We start from the raw sequence: 19,455 nt of genomic DNA, 5'->3' as shown, positions 1-19,455 counted from the left end.
TTTTTTTTTTTTTCTGTTTTTCTTTGGATGTTTTTGAGTTTTTTTTCTATAAGGCACATATGCTCACCAGAGAGACAGAGAGACAGAAAGCGAGAAATCATCCCACAGGGGAAACAGCCATGCCACAATCATTTCTCCTCCATTCTCCTCTTGGGATTCTGGTCATGCATGCACACACGGCCAGCATGAGTTTCAAGGCGCTGGGTCTGGAACTTGACCACTACGCTGCCTGCTGGCCCCGTATTAATGTGTTTTTAATATCCTTTTATTTAATCTTCACTTACTGTTATGTTTAAAACCAGCCGATAACCTACCTGGAAATGTAACTCTTGTTCCTGTGGACTCATATAATTCAGCCACAAGACATGACTTCTTCCATACTTATCCTGACACCTCGGCCCCGTTGATCTAACACGCATCCTCCAGTGGCATGTTCACTAAGTGCCCTGGGGTTAGTCAGTGTGATCACTTTGGTAATGTAATTCCCAGAAGAAGAAAACGAGTCCTATTTTTTCACTTCACACATTATAGGAGACTTATTAATCTAAGTGTTAAACAGAAGCCAACCATTTGGGAATAATTTTGAGTAGTTCCTTCTTTTTGGCCTAGATATAGCTATGCCAATAAATTCCCCTTAAAAACAAACAACAAAACAAAATATCTGATAGCTAGTTTGTCTATGCAAAGAAAAATAGGGAACTGGCATTACAGCCAAATATATAACCAACTATTGGGTCATCTGGAAGATCATGACACATTTTTGCCTAGAAAAACGTAGAAAGGCATGTCGTGACTTCCCAATGACCTAATGTATACTTATACAGACCCGTTTCCTCCCAATACAAAATAACCAATACGTAAAAATCCTGTTAGGTAATGCTAAACAGACAACTGGGGTTAGACATGAAGAAGGTATATAAGAGAATTATAAATATGAAAATGTAAAAGAATTTCAAGTAATATTGTAATATTTTATGTAAACATCTTCCATAAATTTTTTTTGCTTCTCTTATTTCCTTTTCTCTGTTATATGTTATGAATATGATTATGTAAAAGTGGACAACGATTTGTCAGGTAAATGCAAGTCAAAAATAAGAGAAGAAAATTATTACAGTTATTCTTATTTATTTATTTATTTTTTAGAAAGATTTTTGCTATAGGAAGTGTGTGCTTATCAGAGAGACTGAAAATGAGACATTGCCCCTTAGGCCACACCCCAATCCCTTCTCCATTCTCACGTTTCTTTTGTTTGTTTTTTGTTTGTTTGTTTTTAAGAGAGAGATATTTGCTATAGAGTGCATGCACTCACCAAAGAGACAAAGCGAGACAAAGAGACAGAAAGTGAGAAATCATACCTCAGGTGGGCTGGCCATGCCACAATTTCTTCTCATCCATACTTCTCTCAGGATCTTGGGCATGCATGCACATGCACCTGATACGAGTTTGAGACCACCAGGTCCAGGACTTGAACCACAGTTGATTATGTGAGAGTGCAGCGACATAATCACTATGCCATCAGCTGGTCCCCTTCTCTCAGAATTTTGGGAATGCATGCAAATGCACAAGGTGTGAATTTTAAGCTACTGGATCCAGACCTTGAACTGTGGTTGACTATGTGGAAGTCTAGAGACAAAACCATTACACCATCTGCTGGTCCCATAATTATATTCAAATATAATTGTACAGTTGAATTTGTGTTCCTTATTTATTTATTTATTTGCTGTAGGGCATGTGTGCTTGCCAGAAAGACAGAGACAGAGAGGCAGAAAGCAAGAACTCAACCCCCAGGGGGAATGGCCTCCATTCTCCTCTTGGGATCTTGGGCAGGAATACACACACACCCAGTGTGAGTTTAAGCCACTGGGTCCAGGACTCGAACCGTAGTCTACTACATGGGAGTCCAGCGACATAGCCATTACTCCAGCTGCTGATCCCGACAGTTAGATTTTCTTAATGATTCATTAATTCAACAGTCCCCAATCTTTTCAGCACCAGTGACTAATTTCATGAAAGACAATTTTTCTGCAGACCTGGAGTGGGGAGGAGATGGTTTGAGTATGATTCAAACATATTAAATTTATTGTGAACTGTATTTCTATTATTGTTGCATTGTAATATATAACAAAATAATTTAACAACTCACCATACTGTAGTATATACAGCTTCTTCCCAATGCTAGCATCACTACCTCAGCTCTACCTCAGACCATCAGACATTGAAGTCTCACAAAGAATGTACAATGGAGATCTGTCCCATTTACTGCTCACAATAGGGTTTGGGCTTCTGTGAGAATCTAAGGACACTGCCAGTCTGACAGGAGGCCGAATTTACGTGATAATGCAACCAATGAGGTGTGGTTATAAATACAGATGAAGCTTCACTCACTCACTCACCCCTCACCATTTACTACCAATCCATGGCCTGGGCATTGGGGACCCCTACTTTAAGAGAACTAAATTTTAATGTGAGCAAATTTATGGATATGGGAATTGATACACCAGCATAAAGCATCAGCAACACTGAACTCATGACTAACTATTGTAATGTATGTTGTCAACATAGTCCTAGGCATATCTTTAAATATATATTAAAAAAAAAATAAGGACCGGCAGCTGGTGTAATGGCTATGTCACTGGACTCCCATGTAGTCGACCACGGTTCGAGTCCCAGACCCGGTGTATTAAACTCATACTGGGTGTGTGTGTTTGCGCGTGCCCAAGATCCTGAGAGAAGAATGAAGGGGAAGGGATTGTGGTTTGGCCATCCCCTCTCATGGGTGATTTCTTGCTTCCTGTCTCTCTATCTCTTTCTGTCTTTCTGGTGGGCACACACACCCTATAGCAAAAACCTCTCCAAAAATAAAATAATATATACTACTTATTATAGGCAATCAGATTTATTTTGAGAAAACTAATTCAGAAGAGTAAAATAGCTTTAGATGGTGGTGTCCCTCTTGTCCAAGATGATGGATAAATTTAAACACTCAGCTTTAACTTAGTGACCCACCAACATCTCTACCAAATTTAAATTGTACCAAGGTACCTTTTTGTAAGTTTTCTAGATAAAGAGATGTTGTTTCTAGTTTTTATTTTCTCTTAATTTGACTTATTTTCTTATTTTACTCTTTGAAATCAGACTTCTCCTGCCACTAAATTCACAAGTTAATCTTGATTGTCATGAGAGTATCACTTCTGCCTTTGGGCAAGTTCTGTATTAAAGGTGTGCATTTTAGATACAGTATACAAATTGCATGAACTTTCCATAACTTATTTTTATAATAGTAAAATTAAATGTTATTAGGAAGAACGTTTTTCCTACTATATTCCCACTATAATATATCTTTCAAAACCTTATTTTTATAAGACATATCTTTCAAATATTTAAATTGGATTATTAATTTATTCTCACAGCTCAGGGGCAGAGTTTAAATTTATATGCAAATGTCACAACTTCTAAAGGTCTGAATTCATCTAGTTTGTTGAAGTGTGACTTTGCATCACAGATAGTGTGCGTATAATCCCCTGAAATAGAAATGGCTTTCTTCAGTTATCTTTAGTATAATAACTGAACAGGAATATTTGAATACTTATAAATGTATAAGATCTACTTTATAACTTCATAAATATTTTATATGAGAGAGCCTTACAGTACGTGTTATCATTCTCTTTCAAGTAGATATTACAAATATCAAGATTAACCCAAATAAATCTCTCTTTGAACTTATTGTCAAGTACTAATAACATTTAAATGATAAAACAAAAAATAATGTGGAAAAGAGCATTTTCACCCAATCCCTTGTAGAAAAATTGCATTCAAACTAATTCATCTTTATTTTGAAATAATGCCAGAAATTACAATTTTGCACCCCATGGTAATCTATTTTTTTTAATAACAACTATTTATAGAAACATATTCTTCAAATAGTGCCTAATAGTCTTTCAGGTCATCAGAAAGATTGAAAGCAGTTTAATGCATCTCCTTTCTTAACCTTAATATGATCCCACTCTGTTATTAAATCATCCCTAATGGTTCTGTTTTTCATGCTAAGTGCATCCAAATCTGTTTTTAGTAATAAATTTTTCCTGGAGGTCAAACTGCTTCAACCATTAGGCTATGGAACCACTCCAGGGCATGGATTAGGTCTTATTTTTCTTCACTCTGTCTCTCATAACTCAGCCATCTTCTGCATTTATAGTAGACACTCAATAAATGTTCATAGAATGAAAGATTTACAAAATTAGTACATTATTAAGTCCCTATCACATATTGGGAAGGGTATTTGATATGGTTGAATAGAGCATTTTGTAGCCAAGGGGATTTCCAACATGGACAGAGCATGTTTAGAAAGAAATGATAAATAAAATAATGGGAAAATATTTATGTACCCAGGGAGTTCCAGAAAAGTGGGGATATCCCCAGTCTCTGGGAGTTGGAAATGACTTTGAAAATGAAAATTAAGAGTTTTCAAAGCAAATCAGATGAGAAACTTTGAGGCAGGGGCACTGCCATCATACTCAATAGCCTGGTGGCAAGACTTGAGCAGTAGCTTTCAAAAACTACAAGTAGCTTAATGGTCCTAGAAATTTAAATGCAAGGGGAAGTTATTTGGAGACATGAATGAGACATAGGAACACTTAACTGGTCCATTATTCTCACAGCATGCATACAACTGGGGTCTTGTACTTTATGAGCACAGAAAATATCTGCGTTTACTAGAAAAAAAATAGATTGGGGTAAGACAATGAAGAGGAGGAAAGACAATGCTAAAAGAGCTGATTTCTTTCAGAATTGGTTTTCTGGGTTAAAACAATTCCTAGGGCAAAAAAAAAAATGAAAGTTGTGGTCAAGGAGGTCTATGTTAAAGTAGATTTGATTCGCTGGTCATATGAATTAAACAGGTATGGGAAATCAGAGGCCAGACTACTACGAGTCTCTTTCTTTAAAGAGGTTGAGAAACTTTCCCATGATAAGAAATTTTGTTCTAAACATAAGGTAACATTTTCCCCCCAGGGGACGTGGCAATAAACAAGATGCTCAGGAAATTGTAGGTAAGGAACATGGCAGTGACCAGAACGAAGAGAAGACTGTGGGGCTGAGACAAATGTGCTGGCTGCAGTTGGATCTGGTATTACGTGAACTACTCACAAAGCTTCGAAAAGAATATAATGAAGATATCAACCTTGCACTTACTCAAATTGTGTATCATTTTCTATAGTCAATATACACAATAGATTGTGTTGTTTTAATAATTGTATTTAGTATTCAGTGACTAAAACATTCTTACCTTGTTTTTTATAACATTAATCATTTAAATAAATAAGCTTTAATAAATAATTTAAATAAGTAAGCTTATTTTTCTGTGTGATACGTTTTGCTTTTCTCACATTATTCAACATGGGATGACATGAATATGGATCTGTGCACTATTCTCAAACACTTCTATGTACTAAGTTGAACTTCAATTTATATATTAAGAAGTGATCACTATTGGGGCCTGCAGGCAATGTGGTGGTTCAGGTGCTGGACTCCAACATGGCCATCTGCAGTTCTAGTCCCAGACCTGGTGTCTTGAAAATCACACCAAGCACATCTGTGCATGCGCCCAAGATCCCAGGAGGAGAATGGTGGAGAGCGGATTGTGGCATAACCATTCCCCTGGGGCAGGGGTGGGGGGGTAATTTCTCAATTTCTCTCTCACTCTCTCTCCTCTCTGGTGAGCAAATGCACTGGATGACAAAAACCTTAAAAAATAAATAAATAAACAAAAATTTTAAAAAGAAGTGATCAATATTACATTAAAGTCTTTCATTTTTTCATATATCCTACAAAACTCTGTCCACCCATTACTCACAATTAAACCAAGGTCTCCTGCATAGTTTGAGTTTGCTCCTTTGATCTCTAAGGATAGTGATCACTGAAGTCCATCCCAGTACTGCTGACTCCTATTTTTTTATATGTTTGTTTGTTTTGGGGGAGGTTCTGCTATAAGGCATGTACACCAGAATAAAACAAGAGAATCAGAGAGACAGAAAGCAAGAAATCAACCCCTAGAGGGTATGGCCATACCACAGTCCCTTCTCCTCCATTGTCCTCTTAGGATCTTGGGCATGCATGCACACGTGCCTGGTGTGAGTTTAAGCCACCGGGTCCGAACCACGGTCGGCCACATGGCAGTCCAATGACATAGCCATTACACCAACTGCTGGTCCCCCTATTCTTACTGCGTTGTAGGAAGGGACCCTCATTTAGATTTTTTTTTGGGGGGGAGGAGAGATTTTCACTGTAGGGCGCGTGCGCTCGCCAGACAGACAGAGAGAGACATAGAGACAGAAAGCGAGAAATCACCCCCCAGGGGGGATGGTCACGCCGCAATCCCTTCTCCTCCATTCTCCTCTTGGGATCTTGGGCACGCACGCACACGCGCCCGGCGTGAGTTTTAAGCCACCGGGTCCGGGACACGAACCGTGGTCGACTACATGGGAGTCCAGTGACATAGCCATTACGCTAACTGCTGGTTCCCGGACCCTCATTTAGATTTTATAAGTGCACCAAAACAGAGAATCTATAGGAATTATGGCCAGAACTGCTAAAAATCCTTCATGATTCAGGTGTCAATCACGATATTTATGCCCGTGATTAATCATTTGATCCGATTCTGCACTTACTTGTCATTAATAAATGACTGTGACTTTATCTCTATTTTGTTCTTTTAATTTTCTCCTTGATAGTTTTGTCGTGGTTCACAGAGAATTAGAAGAGAGGAATCAATTCAGAACACTTTGCTTTTGCTAGAGTCTACATACTAAGATTGGCAGAATTTCTGTGAATAAAAGTAAAATCTGTTTATCTCTCTTTTTCTGATTTTCCCAGTTAGTAACTAGACAAATTTTAATAGAATTTCCTCTTTTAAAGTACTTGATCATTCATCAAGTGAATGTTAAGTATCTAGTCTATTCACAGCCTCATGCTACTTCAAAGGGTTATGGATACTGAATTTTTCTGTGTGAGCTTGCTTACTCTTTTTCAGAACTGGTTGTTTATAAAAACGTAAATGCACTCAAATAACTAGTGTGATCTTATGTAGAGAAGTAAGTTTATTTCACATTAAGAATGGGGCAGAATTTTTCTAAATAATGAGAAAGCTGAAATGCTATCCCTTTACTTAATTCAATTTACCCAAGGGTTTATTGGATGTTTATATTATCTTTCTGTGAATTGCTTCTTTTTAAACTAATTTACAAGTGTTCTTTCAGAATTAAAATTTTAATAACTTCTGGCACTATGTTCATTGCAAATATCATTGTATGTTTAGCAAAATTTTAAGTTAAATGATCAACTAAAGAAAATTTTATAGGCTTCCATCATCCAAAGATTTCAAATTAATTTTGTAAACTATTGAAATTAAAAGTAACGTGCTCTAACCTTGAAAACTAAAACTACACAACTTTTAAGGGAAAGCATAGGCAGAAAAACTTCACGGAATGAGATTTGGTGATAATTTATGAGTTATGACACCAAAAGTATGAGCACTTCAAGGATGCAGTGTTGCTTTTGATTTAAGATTTCCCCAGGTAGAAGCTATTCTAGTTGGTTCTATTTGGCCTATTCAACTATGCTAGTCCTCACTCCACAGACCAAGGAAGCAGTGTAGGGATTCTTCCAGCTGTCAGGTATATCTATTGTGATCACGTATCTGGAACTGGAAAAATAACCACAGGATGGGTGTAGGAGCCCACTGGGCCCCCTGGGAATTCCATCTGAGCTAAAACTTCATCTCCATTTGACCTGCATGTGTCCCCCACCTCTAACTTGTAGACCAGAGTGATATTTGGGGTCTCTTGGAATTAGCATCAGTCAGAGCTAGCAGAAGTTCAATTATTTTTTTTTCCCCAATACACAGTTACCCTGGTAAAAGGATATAGGTTCTTTTTATTTATTTTTATTTTTTATTTTTATTTATTTATTTATTTTATTTTTTCATTTCATTTTCTTCCATACATTCAATCACATTATTATTTATCTTACAAAATGGATATTTCAACATGTGAACATCTCTCCCCAGCACCGTCGATAAAACTGCAAAACATCTTCAACAGATAATATATACTGAGTGTCTGCAGTCTATAGGTTCTTTTTAAAAGGCTGGAAGATGGGAGGAGCAGATGGCATAATGGTTACATTGCTGGACTCCCACATAGTTGACTATGGTTCGAGTCCTGGACCAGTGGTTTCTTAAAACTCAAACAGGCACATGTGCATGTGTGCTCAAGATCCTGAGAAGAGAATAGAGGAGAAGGGATTGTGCCATGGCCATCCTCCCTAAGGGGAATGATTTTTTGCTTTATGTCTCTCTGGTGAGTACACGCACGCTATAACAAAAATCTCTCTCTGAAAAAAAAATAAATAAAGGCTGGAAGAATGACGGAGGGTTCTGAGCTTCTAAACTGGCTCAAATCTGAACCTTCCTTGAGGGCCAACTCTCTGTTTTAAGAATGTGTGTTAGACTTTTATTCATTTGACCTGTAACCCTTCTGCTTATATCTGACATGAATTCAGCAGAATTCCATCAATTTCACATCTAGGAACACAGTGGTCAACTAGTCAACACCACAGGTTCTAGGAGTCGGATTTTATTGCCGACTGCTTCCACTCTGAGGGTCATTACAGTAAATGCACTCACCTTGACTTGGGTGATTATACGCTGCCTTTTGGCCTCTCCACCTAGGAATTCAATTATTTCTCTTGCATTTAAGGATCCCAGCTTAGTGGATAGTGTTTCTCATGGTAACTTTCAGCCAATAGAGGACTACCACTGAGCTCTTGAAGGATGCCGAGGTTCCCACACATCCATACTCTTCACAGTCATGGTGAAATGTATTGGGGTAGATGACCCAGTATCAACTGGCAAATCTATGTTAGCATTCCAAACTCCCTAAGCCTTTGGAGACCATCCCTTACTGTGTACTAAGACAATGCTGGCATTTACTCATTTGACCTTAACCACCATCAGTCCAGTCAAACCAAGCAATGTCTTATTCTACATAAAATAGAATAGACTCCTTAATAGACTCATTATCAATAAATTTGGCCTGATACTTTTATGCTCTTTCCAACATTCTCTCACCCCCTTAATATTCATCTTACATCTATTCCTCACATTTCTACAGGTATGAATTGGAAAAATCACGCAGTTCATTTTGAGTATAGCAGACCCTCTTTATGGGTAACACTTTATCTTTTAGGGCTTGTCAGGACCTGAGTCTGGTTATGAGTCTAGAAGCAAAGAGGGATGGTGGAATTAGCTTCTAAAGACAACCAACATCACCTTGCCTGGCAACTAACTCAGTGGAGGCTACTGAGGACTCCTCCTGTGAAGTGGGGTTAACCTCATCACAAGCAATGTGGTTGCTTCTACTGCAAAGAAGATGCAGCAGAATTCAGAGAATCATTGTCCCCACTTCCATTAGAATCTGCCTCAATGGCTGCATTATACTTTTCAGGCTCGCACTCCTTTGCCCTTAATTTGATGCCCTCCCTGTAAGAGAAGATACCCTTAGAGTTCAGCAATTCTATTTCTATGGTAATTCTGCAATACTCAGAATGAGGCCTCAGGCTGGATTTTCAGAGATCTTAGCTCTGTGACTACAAGAAGTAAAAGTTTTGTTCAGGGCATACGCAAGAACTTTCAGGTCATTTATGCAGCTGTTAAACTGGGATTTTAACCTCTGAGCTTATCTTTTTCTTCCTCAACATTGTCCAACAAAAGTAAGAACTACTGGTCAATCTTGTTATAAGTTTGATAAAAAATACACTAACAGAATAAATGCACAGTCTCAATGAAAAATTACTTATTGCATACTAAACAGAATTACATAAAAAGGAATGAAAAGTGGTCATCACTAGATGTCACTACTAAGATTTAAAAAACACTAGAAGTCTGGCCAGCAAGTGGTATAAAGGTGAAGGCGCTGGATCCCATATGGCTAACTGCCCTGGACACAAAGACGAGAAACACTCTAGGACTATATACCCAAAGTCCTGAGAGGAGAAGAGAAGAGAAGGACCGTGGCATGGCCATGCCCCTTGTGGAGTGATTTCGCATGCTGTCTCTCTTTCTCTCTGTTCTCTCTATGATAACTGCACACACCCAATAGCAAAAAAGTGTTTTTTAAATGTAGACATCTCTCTCAAATTTCGAAGTGGATGCTGTGCAGTAGACAACAATGCAATGCTGCCCCACATGCAAAGGTCCTGGATTTGCATCTGGAGATTCCTCGAGCCCCCAGACACATGCACACGTATGATCCGAGGCTGGACGGGCAAGAGAGGGACTACAGCACCACCACCCTTTTGGAGGTACCCATCTCGGTCTCTCTCTGTCTCTCTTGCTCATGGATAGAAGAAGAGATAAATAAATAAAACATTATTTAAAGCAGATAATCTTCAGTAAAAATGAGGACATTTTTAACCAATGAGAACACAGAAAGTCTCAACAAACACATAGAAAGTATCGACAAAAATTAGAAAATATAAATAACAAACTAGAAATTTTACTGAAAATGCAAGAGATAAAATAACAACCACAAGGGTTCTCATGAGCAAAGTGAGGAGGACAGAAGAGAGAATCAGTGAATCAGAAAAAGACAGAGCAGCAGAAAGAACCCCAACTGGACCGTAGAGACAGAGACCCATGGGACCATGAACAAAGCCTAACACTCATGTTATTGGAAACCCAAAACATATTTGATGACATCTTAGGTCATAAAAAATAACTGTGGCAACTTTTTAAAACATTGTAATAATAAAATGTGTTCTTTGATCACAATGAATTCAAATTAGAAACCAATAACAGGAAGACAAAAGAAAAATCTCTGAGTAATTTAAAACTAAAGAACAAACTTCGAAATAATCCATAAAACAAAGAGGAAATCTCAAGGGAAACCAAAATATGTATTGTGTTCAATGAATTGAAAACATAACATATTAAATTGATGATACAGTAAGGCAGACTGAGACTGAGAGGAACGATTTTAACATTAAATGTATACATTAGAATAGTGAAATCAATAATCAATGGATTAAAATATTACCTAAAATCTCTAGAAAAAAAGAAAAAAAGCAAACCCAAAAATAAGAGAAGAATAAAATAATAAATATAGCAGTATAAATCCATAAGTTAGGTACAATAAAATAATAATTTTTATGAAAGAGAGGGCTTTTATTGAGAAGATCAACAAAATTGGGAATTATTTCAAAAGAGAAAAAGGGATAAAAATAGAAAGAAGGCACAGATCGTAAAACCCAAGATGAAAGGATAATAAGCAAATGCTATAAAAACTCAGCATACATAACTTCATAATGTGCATTCCTTCTTCAAAAAAGTACAGGCTACCACAACTTGCATTTGTAAAATCTGTAATTTTAAGCACCCTCCCTATATTAAGGAAATTAATTTAATTTAGAATATCTCTAATATAATTGATGTAACTGTACCTTTCCTGCAACCACTTAAAAAAAACCTGAATGCCAATTCTACATGGTGCCTGCTAAAAAAACACAAGAGGAGGGAATGCCTACAAATTCATTCTGTGAAGCTAGTATTACTCAGATACTAAAATCAGATAGTCTAAGAAGTGAAATTACACACTAATTTCCCTCATGAATGTGGGTGTAAAAGACTTTAACAAAATAGTAGGGAATAAAATGCAGTCATATATAATAAGAAAACATAGGGCTTAGTTCAAGAATGCAAGAATGATACACATTTGAAAATCTGTCAGTCCAGCCTGGTGGTACAGTCCATAGTAAACTGAACTACAGTGCTGGAAGCCATGTGGCTGGCATCAGTTCAGATCCTTGGGTCAGCTTGAAATCATGCCGGGTGTGTGTGCATGATCTTGAGGAGGATCCTGCAGGAAGACTAGGTAAAGGGAATCATAGCATAAGAACCTCCCAAAGGAGCTTCTCTCCTTTTTCATATACATATTCATGTGTTCTCTAGCATGAATAACATAAACTTCAAAACAATCAGTCAAGCACCATATTCACAAGCTATAGAAAAAGTATCATATGATCAAATCAATATGTGCAAATATGCGTTTTTAAAACATCCAATATCAGGGCTGGTAGGTGGTATGGTGGTTAAGGATGCTGGACTCTCACATGGTTGACTGTGGTTTTAGTCCCAGACCCGTTGGCTGGCTTTCTTACTTTCTTTCTCCCTATCTCTCTCTCTCTCTCTCTCACTTTGTCCCTCTCTAGTCAAAATATAAATAAATAAATAAATAAACAAAGTTCAATAAAAATAATTCTACAAATTTTTAAAACAAAAAATCCAGTATCTACTCATGACTTACAAAAGAATCCAGGTCAGCCCATTGCCTGGTAGTTAAGATAGCCTGATCATCGCTACCTGGCTGAACATGTGGTTTAAGTGTTGGACCAAGTGGCTTGAAAAACACACTGGGCACATGTGCTTGCATGCCCAACTCCAAAAGGAAGGAGAAATAGAGAAGAAGGGATTGTGGCACGACTATGCCCCACGGCAGGTGCTTTCCCATTTTCCCTTTCTCTCTGTCTCTCTCCAGAAAGCGCATGTGCCTTCTGGCAAATTTAAAACAAGAAGAAGAAAGAAAGAAAAAGAAAAAGAAACCCCCTGGTAAATTAGAAATAGGAGGAAAGTTTCTCAGTTTGATAAATAGCATTTACAAAAATCTACAGCTGACTTTGAACTTAATGATGAAAGATAGAACGCGTTCATCTAAGGGGAAGTAAGAATGTTTGCTCCACCACTCGTATTCAATATATTTCTGGACATTCCAACCTGTGCAATTTGGATAAAGCAAATAAAAATCATAAAAATCAAAGGAAAGGAAGAAATAAAAATTATCCTTATTTTCAGATATCATGATTATTCACACAGAAAACAAAAACAATCCATAAAAGATCTCCTAGAACTAATAAGATGAGTTTAAAAGTTTGTAGAATACACAATTAATATACAAAAATCAACTGTGCTTCTATTCAGTATCAATAGAGACATGGACATAAAAATTTAAAATCTGATTTTAAATCACTGAAAAGGTAAAAATACTTAGGTAAAAGCTAAGAAGACATGTGTAGGTTTTGCACATAGAGAACTATTAAAACAAGAGATTAAAGATTATCTAAATAAAATAGAAAAAATATATCCTGTTCATGCATTGGAATTTAACATAGAAAAGATTTCAATTTACCACAAATTCATACATAGGCTTAGAGAAGATCCTCAAAATCTCAGAAAAAAAGTTTTTGTCCAGATAGACAGTATTATTCTAAAATGTATATGGAAAGGTGGAGAATAGCTAAAACAATTTTTGAAAGAGAAGAAAAAAGTGGAAGGAATTAATGTACTGGCTTCCAAGATTAGCTATATAACTATATAATCAAAATTGTGTGTCGTGGTATTCAGACAGTAGACAGTAGGCCAATAGAAGATATTGGAGAACACATAAATAAATGCAAGTGATTATGCCTGTTTTTGTTGTTGTTTTTACTAAGGCATGAAAGCAATTGATTGGAGGAAGGATAATCTTATAAACAGTGTTACTAGATAAATTAGACATTCACAGGTTAAAACAAAACAAAAAAAAGAATCTTGACCTAAACCTCATACCTTACACAAAAACTGACTAAAAGTGAATCACACAACTTAAAAGGAAACTTTACTTTTGAAAATACTTGGAATGGGGCTGGTAGGTGGCATAGTGGTTAAAGCACCAGACTGCCACATGGCCAACAGCATTTCGGGTCCCATATCTGGCAGCTTGCTTTCTCACTTTCCTTCTTTCTCTTTCTCTCTTTCTCTGTCTTTTTCTGGCCAAATAAAAAATAATAATAATAAAAAATGAATTAAATTAAATTCATTCTTGAATAAAAAAGAAAGAAAATACTTGGAATGAAAACTTTGGAGAAAATCCTCCCTGATGTAGCTCTGACACAAAAAAATGAACAAAATAATGAAAATTTGGCAAATTGATCCTCTTTAAAATTTAAAACTTGTGCACTACGAAAAACTTGATAAGGTGGGAAGACAAAATACAGACTGAAGGAATATCTACAAATCAACTATTTGGCTCATAACTAATACCCAGAACATAAGAAAACTTCAAAAAGAATATGAAAAAATGGAATTAAAGTCTGAGGTGTTTTCTTTGTTTGTTTGTTTTGGTTTGGGTTTTTTTTGGTACAAAATACTTTTAAATTCACGGATACACTTCTCAGAATATACATTTCTCATAAAGTTTTGAAGAGTCCTCATAAGGAACTTTCAAAACTCAAGAGTGAAAATATAAAATAAAATTACAAAAACAACAGAAGACAAGATCTAGTCTTTCACTGGAGAGGACTCAGAGATGCCAAATTAGCATGTGAAAAGATGTGTGCCCTCCTGCATGAGAGAAACACATATGCCAAGCACAAAATGCTATCCCTGGGAATCTATCAAGACGCTTAACATGGGACCAGCAGTCAGCGTAATGGCTATGTCATTGGACTCCCATGTAGTCAACTGTGGTTCGAGTCTCGGACCTGGTGGCTTAAATTCACACCGGGCATGTATGTGTGCGTGCCCAAGATCCCAAGAGGAGAATGAAGGAGAAGGGATTGTGGCGTGACCATCCCCACTGGGGGATGACTTCTCACTTTCTGTCTCTCCGTCTTTGTCTGGTTTTCTGGCAAGCACACGTGCCCTATAGCAAAAACCTCTTATAACCGATAGCAGCAACACTGAATGCTGGAGATGATGCAGAGAAACCAGGCCCCTCACACATGGCTGATGGGTATATTCACTGGCACAGGTACTCTGGGAAACATTTTGGTAGTTTATTATAAAACCAGATAGCAACCAGGCATCCCAGCAATTGCATCCCTGGGCAATTATTCCAAAGAAATAAAAACTTATAATCAAAAAGGAACTTGCACGTAGCCATTCATAACTTCTTTGTAATAGGCAAAAACTGGATATGTGGGCATGAAGGTAGCACAGCAATAAAATACAATGCTTTGCAAGACTGACCCACATACGTTCATGTCCGGAAACCTCTTTCCACAGGGGCATACTGCAGCATCCTGACCCCATTGGTAGTTCTGTCTTCCTGTCTCTGTCCTTATCTCTGTCTCTCACTAGCTCCCAACTTGTGAAAGGCGTAAATAGACAAACAAAGAAAAAAGTTAAAAAAAAATCTTAAAGAGCAAATTTATTAAGAGATTTTTAAAAGAAGTTTTTGCTTTAGGGCACATGTGCTTGCAGGAGAGAGACAGAGAAGGTAAGAGGGAAAGTGAAAAATAAGCATGGTCACGCTACAATCCCTTTTCTGCCATTGTTCTTTTGGGATCTTGGGCACATACACACTTTCCCATTTTGATTTTCAAAGCAGTGGGTCCAGGACTCAAACCAGGGTTGGCCATGTAGGAGTACAGTGACATAACTGCTACGCCAACTCCTGGCCCTTAATAATAGATTTTTTTTTTTAAAGAAAAAGAAAAATGGGAAGAAAAACACTTTCTTAAAACAGTAAAAATAAAAGTCAGTCAACTAATGAATGATCTAAACAAAATGTAGTACATTTCATATCTATCCAGTAATACAAAGTAACAAATTATTGTTAAAACAACAATCCGCTCTAGTGTCTCGCCCTCAACCATGGTCAAACCTTGCGTGTTCCACACCGCTGTTGACGGCGAGCCCTTGGGCCGTGTCTCCTTTGAGCTGTTTGCAGACAAACTTCCAAAGACAGCAGAAAACTTCCGTGCTTTGAGTACTGGAGAGAAAGGATTTGGCTATAAGGGTTCCTGCTTTCACAGAATTATTCCAGGGTTTCTGTGCCAGGGTGGCGACTTCACACGCCATAATGGTACTGGTGGCAAGTCCATCTCTGGGGAGATTTTAGAGGATGAGAACTTCATCCTGAAACATAAAAGGTCCTGGCATCTTGTCCATGGCAAATGCTGGACCCAACACAAATGGTTCTCAGTTTTTCATCAGCACTGCCAAGACTGAGTGGTTGGATGGCAAGCATGTGGTCTTTAGCAAGGTGAAAGAGGGCATGAATATCGTGGAAGCCATGGAGCGCTTTGGGTCCAAGAATGGCAAGACCAGCAAGAAAATAACCATTGCTGACTGGGGACAGCGCTAACGAATGTGACTTGTTTTCTCTTACCCTCCAGACCGTGCCTTCTGTAGCTCAGGAGTGAGCACTCCTCCACCCATCTGCTCGCTATGTCCTGTAACCTGTGCTGTCGCTGCAGTGCTTTGGGTTCCATATTTTCCTTATTCCCCTCCAAATCTAGCTGAATTGCAAAGTTAAGTTTATGATTATGAAATAAAAACTGAGTAACAAAATAAATAAATAAATAAATAAATAAATAAAACAATCTCATTCTATCTAAAGAACTACGCTGAGTGAAAAAAAAAAGCTACCATGAAGTGTCATAGACTGAATAATTCAATTTATGTAACTTTCCTGAAATGCGAAAACTATAGAGAACATTAATAGTTGAGAGGGGTCACAGACGGTTTTTGGGAAACCAAAGACTGTAAGTGGATAACATGAGGGTGCTCTGGTGAGAAAACGCTCTCTGTTTTCACCCTATCAATAGTAATGTCCTGGTTGTGACACTGTAACATAGTTTTCCAAGATAATAACTATGAAAGAATGTGAATAAATGGTACATGGCATCTCCCTGTATTCTTTCTTTCTTTCTTTTTTTATTTGCCAAAGGGTATGTGAACACACTAAAGAGAGACAGAGAGAAAGAGAGAGACAGAGAAAGGGAGAGAGAATGCATCCTGCCCCCCTCCCCTGTAAGGAGAGGTCATGCTGTAATTTTTTCTACATTTCTCCATGGGGTAGAGATTTTGGGTAAAGGCATGCACTAGCGCCTGGAATATTTTTCGAGCTACCAGGTCAGCTACTTAAACTGCTTTGGTTATGTGGGATCTGTTTTCCAAAACCTCAAACCCCAGTGCTAGACCGTAGAAACTCTTAAAACTGCTTGAATTTTACACTTCCTTTTTTTGGGGGAACAGTTTTTTTTGTTGTTTTTTTGTTTGGTTTTTTGTTTTTTGTTTTTTGGTTTTTGTTTTTTTTGAGAGGTATAGGGTGCGTGATCCCGCCAGAAAGGCACAGAGACAGACAGACAGAAAGCGAGAAATTATCCCCCGGGGGTGGCCACACCATTATGCCTTCTCCTCCTCCATTCTCCTCTTAGGATCTTGAGCACGCACAGATATGTTCCTGGCACGAGTTTAAGTCACCATGTCTGGGACTCGAACCGCGGTCAACTACATGGGAGTCCAGCAACATAGCCATTATGCCAACTGCTGGTCCCAGAAATTTATACTTTCTAAAAATAAAAAGCATAGTTTAAAACCATGTCGATATTCACCTAGACAGCTTTTTAAAAAATAAAAAATATTTTTCTTTCAAAAAGGCATTATGACGTGTCTATATCTTTATACTGCCACACACTTTCAGAATCCTATCAAGGCCTTATTGCCATTTGCTTCCACTGATCTGTGGATAAATTTCCCAGTTAATGCTATCTGTTTTGTTTGTTTTGTGGATTCCATTTCGTGCCTCACCAACTATGCTACTGGGAAAGCATTTTAAAACATTTCTCTTTAGAAATCAGACTTGTAGAAAATTAAACAAATTTATGTGGTGTTTATCTCTGTATAGAATGGAGCTAAATAAACCATTTTGTAACACGAGCTAGTTAAGCAACATGACATTATTTTTCCCCACAGTCATTGAGCTTATGACTTCCAACTGTTCAATTCTCTATGGCTACAATAATAATTCAACTTCTTATTACAAGCTAAGCTGAGCAGTTTCCCATACATTAATAAAAAGATAATAATAATGATAGCACTTAAGGATGGACAGCCATGTAATTAACTCGTAATTGTTTACACAAAAGAGAGATAAAGATATTACATCATTGGAGAAGCCAAAATAATGGCCATCTATTAATTATCTTAGAGGTTTTATAAATGCTTGTAATGTCTTTTAGAATTAATAGTCATATTTTTAATAATTTCAAGTTCTTCCTGTATTAAAACTGATAATATTACAATATTTTAGAAATGTAAGGATTTTGTGTGTTTGTATGAGCTTGTATGGAACTAAAATATCAGTATAAAACTCTGGTTCAAGGTGATATCTAACAATCTTTAGTTTATCTTTTCCTAATTTCCTACTAAAATATCTTAAAAATTGAGGAATAGTCTGAGAAATCATAACAGCAAATTAAGTAGCAACCAACTGATAAGCTCTGAGCAGATTTTCCATAAATATAAGGCAGATTTATCTGAAATAAATCACAGCAACTGATGCTGGCAAAATATTCATCCCTTAGAAGTCAACATGAAATGTTTCATGTCTTCGTTGTATAAATATAAGATACAAGATGTTAACTCTGGAGAAAACTATAAACGAATAGTACATGGGATCTTACTTTCCTATATTTTACAACTGCGTGTGAATCTTCAATTATGTCTAAATAAAACCTTTAGAGTCTGCACAGTGGTGCTGCCGTAAAACACACTGCTGTGCAAGGTTGACCTGCAAGGGAAGTTTCCAGGTTACAACGGGAGACCTCCCTGAATATTCCAGGCCTCTGCGACAGGCTGAAGCCGAGGGTGCATCACAGCAGCAGCATCCTGTGGCAGGTGCACTTTCTCTTTCTGTTTAAAGGGCTTTCTGCTCTTTGGATGCGAATGTTCTACATTTGTCAATCAGGCCGTAATGGTTGATTGTGTCAGCCAGTTCTCTAGTCTGGATCTTTCTCTGTGTGGTAGTTGTATGAATTGCTGAGTGTGGAGTGTCAATGTCACACACTGTAATTGTGGATTCCATTATTTCCCCTTTCAGCTCTGTCACGTTTTGCTTCAGGTATTTTGCGGTGCTTGTGTTAGATGTGTACATATTTAGTGTTATGTCTTCCTGCTATATTGTTTAATCACACAATTTCTCTCTTCTTCTCTAGTGATTTTCTGAATGCTAAAGTCCATTTTATATCATATTGATGTAGTCACTCTCCCTTTCTAATTGAGGTTTACCTGACATATTTTTCATCCTCTTACATTCAACCTACCTATGCCATTGATTTTTTAAATGAATTTCTTGTAGATAAAATATTGTAAAATCTGGGACCAGCAGGTGGCATGGTGGTTAAGGTGCTGTACACTCCCACATGGTTGACCATGGTTCAAGTCCCAGACCTAGTGGCTTGCTTTCTCATTTTTCCTCTCTCTCTCTAGTCAAATTAAAATAAAGGAATGAATAAATAAAATTAAACAAATTTTTAAAAATATTGCAAAATTATGTTTATTTTAATCCACTTTGTCAATCTATGTATTTCAATTTTATAATTTATTAATTTTAAAATTATTTTAATAACTTTTCATTGGAA

General features: G+C 37.2%; 1 pseudogene; it reads left to right on the top strand.

Moving 5' to 3' along the window:
* Window positions 1-15,682: 15,682 nt before the first annotated feature.
* Window positions 15,683-16,175, top strand: LOC102486985 (peptidyl-prolyl cis-trans isomerase A pseudogene; annotated as a pseudogene).
* Window positions 16,176-19,455: the final 3,280 nt, after the last annotated feature.

Source organism: Tupaia chinensis, unplaced genomic scaffold, assembly GCF_000334495.1.
Source record: "Tupaia chinensis unplaced genomic scaffold, TupChi_1.0 Scaffold000249_2, whole genome shotgun sequence".
NCBI classification, from domain to species: domain Eukaryota; kingdom Metazoa; phylum Chordata; class Mammalia; order Scandentia; family Tupaiidae; genus Tupaia; species Tupaia belangeri.
Note: the sequence above shows the minus strand (reverse complement) of the source record. Positions and strands in the feature narration are given on the sequence as shown.